The sequence below is a fragment of the Saimiri boliviensis genome, chromosome Y (genome assembly GCF_048565385.1).
Source record: "Saimiri boliviensis isolate mSaiBol1 chromosome Y, mSaiBol1.pri, whole genome shotgun sequence".
Taxonomy (NCBI): domain Eukaryota; kingdom Metazoa; phylum Chordata; class Mammalia; order Primates; family Cebidae; genus Saimiri; species Saimiri boliviensis.
Window position 1 is genome coordinate 14443461 of NC_133471.1, and position 12801 is coordinate 14456261.

Genomic DNA, 12801 nt, shown 5'->3' on the forward strand with positions numbered 1-12801 from the left:
GGGAAAGTTCTCCTGGATAATATGCTGAAGAATGTTTTCCAGGTTGGATTGATTCTCCCTGTCACATTCAGGTACACTGATCAAGAGCAGATTAAGATTTTTTACGTAATCCCATTTTCTTGGAGGCTTTGTTCATTTCTTTTTTTTCTTTTTCTTTTTCTTAATTGTACTTTGAGTTCTGCCATATATGTGCAAGTCCTGCATCCTGCATAGGTACATACATGCCATGGTGGTTTTCTTTCTCTTCCCTGTGCCCTACTATCCTCATTGTTCATCACCTGCTTATGAGAGAAAACAGCAGTGTTTGGTTTTCTGTACTTACATCACTTTGCTGAGAATGATGGTTTCTAGATTCATCCGTGTCTCTACAAAAGACATGAACTCATCATTTTTTATGGCTGCATACTATATCTTGATGTATATGTGTCACATTTTCTTTGTTCAGTCTTTCATTGATGGGCATTTGAGTTGGTTCCAGGTCTTTGCTATCATAAACAGCACCACAACAAACATACATGTGCATGTGTCTTTCTAATAGAGCAATTTATAATCCTCTGTGTAAGTATCCAGTAATGGGATTGTGGGGTCAAATGGACTTTCTATTTTGTAGATCCTTGAGATATTGGCATTGTCTTCCACAATGGTTGAACTAATTTCTTTTCATTCTTTTTTTCTTTATTCTTGTCTTCTTGTTTTATTTAATTGAGTTCATCTTCAATCTCTGATATCCTTTCTTCTGCTTGATTGATTTGATTGTTGAAACTTGTGAATGCCTCAAGAAATTATCTTGCTGTGTTTATGAGCTCCATTATATAATTTATGTTCTTCTCTAAGTTGATTATTTTTGTTAGCATTTTCTCTAACTTATTTTTTTAGAGGTTTTGCATTGAATTAGAACATGTTTCTTTAGGTCTGAGAAGTTTGTGATTACCCACCTTCTGAAGCCCGCTTCTGTCAATTCATCAAATATGTTCTCCATCTAGTGTTGTTTGCTTGCAGGTGAGGAGCTGTGATTCCTTGGAGGTTGAGAGGCATTCTGGTCTTTGATGATTTCATCCTTTTTGTGCTGGTTCTTCCAATTTTTTGTGAATGTATCTGCTTTCAATTTTTGAAGTTAGTGGTTTCAAAAGAAATCTGTGAGTGAATGTTCTTTCTTTTTATATTGCAGCTATTTATCTTTGCTTTTTTTTTTTCTAACATGCTCCTCTGCTGAATGAGGTTTTTTTTGTTTGTTTGTTTTGTTTTATTGTTTTTGCTTTTGTTTTTGGTTATACAAGTGTCAGGGAGCCTCTTGAGGAACAAGTCTGTCCCTTGTCTGCCTGCAGAGGTGTTGCTGGGCTGTTTCAGACTTGGCTCTGCTGCTGTTTAGGCTTCCTCTGACTTTAGCTACATAGGCAGTGGTGAGATTAGAATCCCCTTTGCAATGGTGGGTGCCATTTTCCCTACTGAGCTTGATTGTCCCAGGTCAAGTTTGAACTGTTGTGCTGGCTGTGAAACTCTCAAACAAGAGGGCTTCAATTTACTTGTCTTTGTGGGGGTGGGACCTGCCAAGCCATATCACCTGTCTCCCTGGTTTTAGCTCTCCTTCTATTGGGGAGGCAGGTAGTTCCATTCTGCTGGTGCTCTTGCCACTAGTCAAAGCCTCTGCCCAGATCTGTGCCAAGAACTCTTGGTACCTGGCCAGCCATGGCTGTTGCTAAGATCTGTGTTAGTAACTTGGGATGCTTTTCAGCTCAGCGGTATTCTTCTGGACTCTGGTTTGCAATGGCCATGGAAGAAGCACAGTATCTGAACCAGATTGCCAAGAAGTTAAAGTTCCTGATCCTCCAATCAGTTACACTTCCTAGGTGGGCAACCCACCCTGAATTATTTTGCCCTCCTAGTTTAGTCCCATTGAAATGAAACTGGCACCTCAGTTGGAAATGTGGAGATCACTGACCTTCTGTATCTCTCTCACTGGAAACTGGGCTCCAGAGCTGTTGCTATTCGGTCAATCATATTTTTAACATCCATAGTTTTAACATGCATAATACAAATGTAACAGCTGTAAGAGTGAGATAACATTCCTAATAGAACTGTAACACTCATAAATGCATAAGAACACTCATAATACTAATGTACCATTCACAATACAAATATAACAATCATACTACTTATTTAAAACCCATAATCAAACTGTGATACTCACAATACAAATATACAATATGCAATACAAATTAAACATTTGTAACACTGTTGTAACATCTCTAATGCTGTCCTGTACCTCCAGGCCTCCACCTCCTCCCTCTGAATAAGAAGGCAGGGTAATAAATAAATAAATAAATAAATAAATAAATAAATAAATAACCAAAGCACTTGAATCCGGGTTCAAGCAGTTTTCTGAATGCCACTGATCAGACCATAGTAAGACCCAAGGCCTGAAAAACTAACTCAGTTTTTGGTTTCCAGCTTCCAAGCTCTCTATAAGCCTTGGAAGTGTAGCAAAGAATGTTTTCACTACTGGTTAGACCCTAGAACTGGCTCACGTCCTCCAGGTTTGCAAATCCAGCTTCCACCTTAATTTTGCATCTGCCACCAAGTAATTTGCTTCCTTTGTTCAGCTCCTGTAACCCTTCTCCTTCTTATCTTTCCACATGTACTAAATATTAATTAGCAAATTAACGAAAGCCAAAGACTGTAAGGTCCACTGTCTGGCCAATATACAATGATAGAGTTTCACCTCTGCCCGCCCCCCCACCACTTGCCTTTAGAGATGTAAGCCATTAAAAAGGGAAAGGAAGTACTCCTCAGGGAGCTCAGTGAATGAGATGGTAGCCCCTCCCCCACTCACAGGGCCTGGCTAAATAAAAAGCCACTTTCCCAGTTCTGTGTTTGAGAGGTTTGTTTCTGGCAGCTCCTGCTTCATTCCCACCCCACTGAAATCAGCTATTTCTTTTCTCTTAAAACAAACAAACAAATAAAAATAAAAATAAAACAAACAAACAAACAAAAAACCAGAATTAACAGACAGCGTTCCTAGTCTGAAGAATGTGGGAAGCCACCTCTGGATTCAATAGATTTATATTAAGACTCTCAGTTGAGGCACACAGAGAGCAAGGAAGGTTAAAGTAGGTTGTTTACTGAAACTAGGGGCAAGGAGACAAAACAATGAGGAAGTTAAACTTTAAAAGAAAGAACAAAAAACAGGAAAGTTGAACATAGAACTTTTTGATATTTTATCTGAAGATTTCCTACCCCAATTTGTGTTTTTATAAATTAGAGAAATTTTAAGAGGCTTCTGAAGTTTGGTTTTTCAAGTTGGGATAATTAAAGTGAAGTCAGGTCTGTTAATTTATGATTATAAAAGGTTTATTTTCCCTCTTCTCTTTGACATTAAATTTTTAGTATTTCTTTACAATATTAATATAGCAAATGAAATTCTAGGCAGCCTCTGTGGTTGCAAGTAAAGCTTCTCTTTCCCTTTATCATTCTTCACTTCCTATGTATCTCATTCTTCCTAAATACAGGACATAAATTTGAAATTCTCTGAATGATGGGGCTGAAAAAACTAACACAAACAGGCCTGAAACCTGCCTTTTGTTCACCACATTGTGGGAGACAGAAAGACAGAAGAGTAACAGGGAGGAGAGCTGCAGTCTTTAAGATCGCATAGACATAGAAAATCCCAAACTCAAGGCTGCGTTATCCCCTTTGGGGCTTTTTAGCTAAAACATCTTCAAGATTTTGGTTATCACTGCATTTTCCAGTATCAATTGTGAAAGCTGCTAGGCATACACACTATCAAGCTGCAAGTTCTCAGTCTGCTGGGACATCTGCTGGCACTAAGCTGCCTGTTTTATAGCTGTTATGCCTGGCTGTGTGTAGTGACCAGAGCCCAAATTCACTCATTTAATTTTGCCAGTGTTGGCTATTCTTACTCTTGCCAGGTATGGAATCCACACTGCTAAATGCAAGCTGAGTGCAGCATACCAGGTAGAGTGGATAGAAAAACCTTGGCAAGCATCAGCAAAACGTGGGCAAAGGCACCACTGGCTTTTCAGACATACATTTCAGAAGTGTATGTCTGCCCAGGTGATTCCCAAGGTATCTTATGATAAAAGAAGCATAGCTGATGTTTAAATGCTTTACCTCTTTTGAAAGTTGGAATACTGGTAAACAGTTTCTTATATTTTGGTACATTTCTACCATTTTCTGAAAATTATTATATTTGAAGACTTTTAAAAAATTAAATGAGTGATTGTTTTTTCATTAAACCACCTCATCTCTTACATACAGTAAGTTCTATGTGAATATATTTCTGAAATGTATGGCTTTGGGCTTCAGATTAGCATTACTCTAGTGCAATATGAACCTTACCTATAGAGCAAGATATCTGAACCCTGGCTTTTGACATTTTGTTCTAAGACAACTTACTGTGAGAAGCTTTGTTTTGCACTGTAGGATGTTGAGCAGCATTTCTGGTCTCCCCACTAGTGTCATAGTGGCCTTTTCCCATGATTAAAACAAAATTTGTTTGTATCTTGTGAGAGAAAGTAATTTTAAATTTACTCTTCTAGAAAGTTATAAAGAAGAAATATGAAACCCCTTGAAATTAAAGGTTCGTGGAAATTTTATAGGAGATCTGATTTTCTTGTATTTGCTGTTCTAGCTTTCTGAACTTTTTCATCTCCAACTTACAAGTTTGCTTTATCTTATACGATGTCTATTTTATAAGTCAACTGTATCCTTTGCTCCCCAAAACTTAAATGTTTGCTACCTGTTTTGAAGTGTCTGTTCGTATTCTTTGCCCACTGTTGAATGGATTTGCTTGCTTTTTCTTGTATATCTCTTTTAGTTCTTTATAGATTCTGAATATTAGCCCTTTGTCAGATGGGTAGATTGCAAATATTTTTTTTTTTTTTCATTCTGTGTATTGCCAGTTCACTCTACTGATTATTTTTTTGTCTGTATAGAAGTTCTGTATCATACAGGAATGAGCAAAGACTAGAATTCCCTTTGAAACCTAGCACTAGACAAGGAGCTCTCTCATCACTCCTATTCAATATAGTATTGGAAGTTCTAGCCAGAGCAATCAGGCAAGAAAATGAAATAAAAGATATTCAATTAGGAAGGAGGAAGTTAAATTGTCTCTACACGCAGACAACATTATTGCATATTTAGGAGACCCCACTGTCTCAGCCCAAAAACTCCTTATGCTGATAAGTAATCTCAGCAGAGTCTCTGGATACAAAATCAGCGTGCAGAAATCACAAGCTTTCCCATATGCAAATAACAGACAAACGGAGAGCCAATTAAGAGTGAACTCCCATTCACAATTGCTACAAAGAGAATAAAATACCTAAGAATACAGTTAACAAACAATGTAAAGAACCTGTTTAAAGAGAACTACAAATCGTTGCTCACGTAAACAAGGGAGGACACAAACAGATGGAGAAACAGTCTATGATCATGGTTAGGAAGAATCAAAATTGTGAAACTTGTCATACTGCTCAAAGTAATTTACAGGTTCAACACAATCTCTATTAAGCTACCAAAGACTGCTCTTCACAGAACTAGAGGGAAAAAATAAACTTAAACTTCATATGGAACCAAAAGAGATCCAGCATACCCAAGACAATTCTAAACAAAATAAACAAAGTTGGAGGAATCATGCTACCTAACTTCAAATTATACTGCAGGACTATCAAAAATAAAAACAGCATGATTTTGGTACCAAAACAGAGATGTAGACCTATGGAACAGATCAGAGGCGTTGGAGGCAATTCCACACATCCACAATCATCTGATCTTTGACAAAACTGATAAAAACAAGCAAGGGGGAAAGAATTTGCTGTTTAATAAATGATGTTGGAAAAACTGGCTAGACATGTGCAGGAAGCAGAAACTAGATTCATTCCTGAAATCCTACCACTGATGATAAGAATTTTTTAATGTTTATTAGCCACATAATAAACATAAAAATTTGAAAAATATCGATTCATATTCTTTTTGTTTTTCTTGTAAATCTGCTTTAGTTCTTTGTAGATTCTGCGTATTAACCCTTAGTCAAATAGGTGGGTTGCAATTTTTTTTTTTTTCTTCCGTTCTGTTGTCAACCAGTTCACTCTAATGATGTATTGTTTTGTTTTTCAAGCCTATGCCTATGTCTAGAATGGTTTTGCCTAGGTGTCCTTCTAGGATTTTTATAGCGTTAGGTCTTATGTCTAAATCTTTAATCCATGTGTAGTTAATTTTAACACAAAGGTTTCATTTCAGGAAGGGGTTCAGTTTGTGCTTTCTGCACATGGCTAGCCAGTTTTTCCAAACCATTTTTTGAACATGGAATATTTTCCCCATTGCCTGTTTTTGTCAGATTTATCAAAGATCAGATGATTGTAGATGTGTGGCATTTCTTTGGAGACTTCTGAGTTTTTTCCTTTGGTCTTTATTTCTGTTTCAGTACCAGTACCATGCTGTTTTGATTTTTGTAGTCTTGTAGTATAGTTTGAAGTCTGGTAGCATGATGCCTCTAGCTTTGTTCCTTTTGCTTAGAATTGTCTTAACTATCCAGGTAGTCTTTAGTTCCATATAAAGTGTAAAGAGTTTTTTTTTTTTTTTTTTTTTTTTTTGTTGTTGTTGTTGTTGTTTTTCAATTCTCTGAAGACAATCAATGGTCTTTTGGATAGATTGATGTGGATAGCATCCTTTCTTATTTCTTTGAGTAGTGGTTTGTAGTTCCCCAGAAGAGGTCTTTGCTTCCTTTATTAAATGTATTCCTAGACATTTTATTCTTTTTGTGGCAATTGTGAATGATAGTTTAATCATAATTTGGCTCTCTGTTAGTCTGCTATTGGTGGATAGGAAAGCTTGTAATTTCTAAAGCGTTGACAGTAACTATAAAATCTATCACTCACTTTAACAAATTTTATAAAGTAATTGCAAATCAGAGTTGGGATAAAAGGCTTCAAATAGTCAGTAAGTAGTAAATCTCAGTTGTTATTTAATTGAATTTCTTCTTCTTCTTCTTCTTCTTCTTCTTCTTCTTTTCTATTTTTCTTTGATACACTGTCACAGTGTTTTTCGGGCTCAAGTAGAGTGGTGAAATTCTAGTGCTCTCCAACCTTCTGACTTTCAAATTTAAGTGACTCTTCTTTTTTATTCTTCTGATTAGGTGAAATTACATGTTTGCACCTCCACATCTGGCTAATTATTTGCATTTTTTTTAAATTGAGTCTCACTCTTTAGTTCAGGCTAGAGTGCAGTGGCATAATCTCAGCTGACAGTAATCTCCACCTCCTGGTTTCAAGCAATTCTCCTGCCTCAGCTTCCCAAGTAGCTATGACTACATATATATGTCACCACACTTGACTTTTTTGTATGTGTGTGTGTGTGTGTGTGTGGACAGAAGAGGTTACACCGAGCTGCTCAGGATGGTCTAGATATCCTGACCTTGTAATTTACCCACTTTGTCCTCTAAACTGCAGTAATTACAGATATAAGCCACTGCTCTCAGCCAATTATTTGTATTTTTAGTAAACACAGGGTTTCACCATATTTGCCAAGATGGTCTTTAACTTCTGCCCTAAGGTAATCCACTCACTTTGGCCTGCTAAAATTTGGAATAACAGGCATGAGCCATTTCACTTGATTGAACTTATAAATAAGAAAAATATTGTGCAAAACTTTATTTTATATCAAATATCTTGACATTTATTTAAAGTCTCATAACTCAACAAATATATTTTTATGGATTCTAATTCTATGTAAAATAAATTTATTTCTATTTAAATGTAATTAAAAGTAAATTTATTTAAAATAGCCTTTTTACATATAAAATTCTCAGCTTCTAAAATTTACTTTAAATATCTAATCTGGGAAACTCAAAACACATTAATTATACTGAAGCTTTTTCTTTTGTAAGTAAATTCAAATGTCTCAATCTATAATGAAATGTTTAATTTTGTCAAATAAACTTAAAAGTATATTTTAAGTTTACTTGATGTCTATAAACAAGCCTATTTTCTTTGAATAAGTGTATTTATCTGACCCATGGTTTCTACTTATATTAAGGGATAACAGTTTTTAGCTTACTGGAATTAATTATTTTTTCTGCATTCAAAACTGACCTGCAATATATGAAAAGTGAAGAACTACCAGCTGAGCCGGCTGTTTGAGTCTGTAATTCTCAAGCTCAGCTGCTACATTCAATCTTGGTTTTGAACTACTTATAGCATTAACTATTGGCTGTGTAAGAAATCTCAGATAGTACAGTGACTGAAACATACTACATAGACACAGCAATAACTACTGAGCATTAAAATTATAAATCTGTATTTGCTAATTAATAATGGTTTAATTTGAAATTTTATTTTGTCAGCAAGTTTAACATTTTGAAAAAGTCAGGTACATAATTAAATCATCTTAGATAGAGGGCATTAATTAAGAGAATAAATAGTTATGTCTTTTAAATGTTCCCGTTTGTTGGTTTTACTAACCTTCCATACTAAGTTTTATTTAATTAAATGTGGAATAAAGCCACAACTTTAGAGTAACATGAAGCTAAATTTAATGATATAGAAATTTTATGTTTAAAATATATTTATTGAATATATATTTAAACCCCAAATATTCCAGTTGTTTGTAATTTTATTTTAATTCCAAGAAGGGTATTCTTTTGAAGATCAGAATGTAGAAAGATAACATTTGAGTGACTTTTTAAAACCCACCTCTCTTTCTTTCTCTCTCTCTCTCTCTCTCTCTCTATCTCTCTCTCTCTCTCTCTCTTTCTTTCTTCTTCTTTTTTTCTTTTAAGACAGAGTCTCACTCTTTCACCCAGGCTGGAGTTTACTGGTGTAGTCCAAGCTCAATGTAATCTCTACCTTCCAGGTTCAAGTAGTTCCCTTGCCTCAGTCTCCCTAGTAGTTGGGTTTACTGGCACCCACCAACACACTCGGTGAGATTTGGCATTTTTAGTAGAGATAGAATCTCATCAAGTTGGCTTGTTGATGTTGAATTCATAACCTTAGGTGATGCACCTGCCTCAGTGCCCCAAAGTGCTGGGATTACAGACATTCCACTGCACTTGGGCTTGAGTACATTTTATTAAGTTGGACTCAAATGCTCATTTAAGACCAACAAAGTGGATAGCTATGTTCAGATCTTTCAAAAAACAAACTCAGATGCGATGATGTGGAAGGAAAAATAAGAAATTTGTAACAAAAATTTTATTTTAAATGAAAACCAATAATTAGACATAAAATTAACAATAGAATCCAATATAAGTCTTTATTTAGTAAATGTGAAATTATCTTTGCTCATGTCTTTCTTGGTGTGAGGATATTTTTCATCATGTAGTAGGAGTTTCAAACTAAACTCAAATCTTATAAGTTATATCTTTATTTGTCCTGTATGTTTTATCGAGAGAGAAGAGTATACTGTGAAATTTGTTTTGCTAAATTTAATTTATTTAGCGATTGTATTTTAAATATAAAAGAGAATATGTTCTAAAATTATAAAGCTTCTACTAATTTTATATTTCTGATCCAGAGAACAATTCTGCATATGTACTTTTATATACATATAATAATTTTTGACACAAATGAGAATACACAATATACAGTATTGTTAACCTTGATTTGCATTCGTAACCTGTCTGTACATAAAGGTCTATTTAATAGACTTATTTTCTGTAATTACATAATTTGCAGTTCAATGTCATAAAATTTATTCAAGTTACTCCTAATATGGATTAATGCTTAATTTTCATTCACTTTACACAGGTGGAGAGGGGTTTATAGTTTTTAAAGTGATTGTAAATACACAATTTTATTGACCTTATTTCACAGTAAAACTGTGAATATAGATCAAACAGTTATTGTTGTTTACAGTGGAAGGAAAATGTATTTCTGTGAAGGCAATTGTTTTGTGGGTCAGAACAATGATTTAAACTTAAATGGTCAATTAAAATTAAAAATAATTGCAATGCTTTATTTAAATAAAATTTTGACAACAGTAAATTAATACACTTATTTCAAGTAGAATTTTTTTTTGAAAAATAAACTTATAATGATTAAATGTCTCTGTTTCACATATAAAAATTTTATATTATACCATCATGTATGACTCTTTCCAAGAAACCTGTTACATGTAAAACACTGTTAAAATATGTATTTAAGAAGTCTGTAGATAAGGATATGTATAATTGCTCGTGTTAACATGAAAATTTAAACTATTATTTGAAAGTAACTGTTTTAACAAATGAGTTGTCATTAACATTAATCTGTCAGCTTAATGGAGAGAACGGTGGACAGAATTATTATTTTCATAATACAAGTATTATTTCTTCTTTTTATCTCAGCTTGTGTAGGTCTCTTGAGTAAAATGATCTGCTCCCTGTTAAATCTTACCCACCAGAAAAATGTGTGAGACTGAAAAATGCTGGTGCTGCTTATCACATGAATTCTGTGATCCAGCAGCTGTACATATTTTTTTCCATGCTAGTCTCATAATGGTGAATAAGTCTCATAAGATCTGATGGTTTATCAGAAGGCCCCCCTTTGCTTTTTTTCTATTTTTCTTTTGATATCATCATGTAAAAAGTGTCTTTCAGCGACTGACATGATTTTGAGATATTCTAGCTATGTGAAACTATAAGTCTAATTAAACCTCTTCCTCTTTTCAGACTCAAGTATGTCTATATCAGCATCATGAAATAGACTAATACAACAAATAGCGGAAAAACACACACCCTTGTTCACCACATTGTGTACAACAAGACTAGAAGAGAGAATAGAAAAGATACAGCATTCCTGGAAGCTTAGACCTAAAAGTTTTCCAGTCCAGAGCTTTTCACTACTTTTGGGTGTCTGCAGTCTGGAATCTTTAATGTTGTTGATGCCTCTGCATTCCCTAGTGTCTGCAGTTGAAGCACCTTTTGGTATGCCTTACGCAGCCACAGAGTTTCAGAAAGCTGTCACCCTTGTAAGCACCTAAAACTTCTTATTCTGCCACAGTCTATGTGCCCTGCAATCCTTAGTGGCCGAACACAACAGTCACTCCCACATGTACCTCTTTGTTCTCTAAGCCTGATTCACCTATAGAAAAATTAGCTCCAGGACCACAGGGAAAGCTAAGCATGTCTGTAAGGCTGAAGGGAGTGAAATAGACCAGAAAGCCTCTTAAAAGTTGGAAAAAAAAGTAACATTGATTATAGAGTTTTATGACTGATTAACCACCTAAGTATTCTGTGACAGAGGTGAAATGTATCACCCATAGCCAGTGGATTATTAAATCATACCTATGTAACAAAATTTTTAATAAAACCCACATGTACAGGCTATAGAGAGCTACTGAGTCACAGAATAGGTAGAGTTTTCTTGAAAATACTGTGCATATAAAGGCTAAAACCAGTCATTTAAAATGTCAAATATCAGGTAAATATTTTATTTTGGCTTCTTTTGGAAAGAGTTTCTATTTAATTGTGTGTCCTGAATTTTAACTTCTTAAATAAAACATACTTCAAGTTAATCTAAAAACTGCATGTGATAAACATTTTCACTTAAATATTTCTACCAAAATTATTTTATGACTCATGAATACTGCACAGAAAACTTTATTATCAGGAGAAAGTGGTTTCTATAAGTTAACTGAGTAAGAAACAGGAATTTTAAAGTGAAAGAAAAATCAACTGATATCTCAGCATAAATCTTTAGCACATGTTTTGCCTTGGGTAATGATACTCAGTGAATTTTTTGTTAGAAATATTTTTCCTGAGAGATATTTTTTTCATTCAGAATTTTCTGTCTCTACTATTTGTACCTTAATAAAAACAAATGCTACATCTCATGTGGTCCAGTGTATATATTTGCAAAATGGAAATGGCAGCTGTCTCATACTCTTTAAGACTCTCCATTCTGTGGGAAAAAAAAAAATGTTATTTCAATATTTTTTGTAATTCAAAATTTAAAAAAAAAACAAACACTTTCTCTATTTTACGAGCCATAGATTTTAAAAATTAGAGCTACAATAATTCTAGTGCTTTCCAGTTTATACTTAAATGTGTGTATTTCTACATAAAATAATGACATTTGAGCAAAAAAAAAAAACTTTTGTAATAGTTGTTTGTTTATTTTTGTAATGGAGATTTTCTCTTGCCCAGGTTAGCATGCAATGACACAATTATAACTCACTTAAGCTCTGTTTCTCGGGTTCAAGTGATTCTCTTACCTCAGCCTCTCGAGTAGCTGAGATTACAAGTGTCCCAAAGAATTCCCAGCTAATTATGGGGTCTTGTTGGCCAGGCTGGTATAGAACTTCTGACCTCAGGCAATCTAGCTGTCTCAGCCTCCCATAGTGCTGAAAGACATGAGACACCAAGTCAGCTATTTATTTTAAAGTTACATGTTTAAAATTGTATTGATAATAAGTAGTCTGGATATTTTTAGTACTCCACTCAAGCATTAGTTATGGGTGAAGTTTTATTGGGCCATGAAAACAAAGTAGAGCATCTTGTATCTAATGGTGAACTCTGCTCAGCCTAGTCTGGTGTCATGAGTGGACTGACTGATAATCAAAACTCATCAATTTTATTTTGCACATACTTTAACATGGATTTTATTCTTTGTGATGAGCCCCAGATTTTTCTCAGGACGTCCCACTCTCTCATTGCACTAATTCAACTCTATTTTCACGTTATAGTGCACAAGAGCTTTAAACATTTCAAGTACAACTGCATTGCATGTTGAAAATGTATCATTCTCATCATAACTTCCTGTGTGAATGCTTCAGGCCAAAACACCTGAGAGGTCAGACCTTTGGCACATG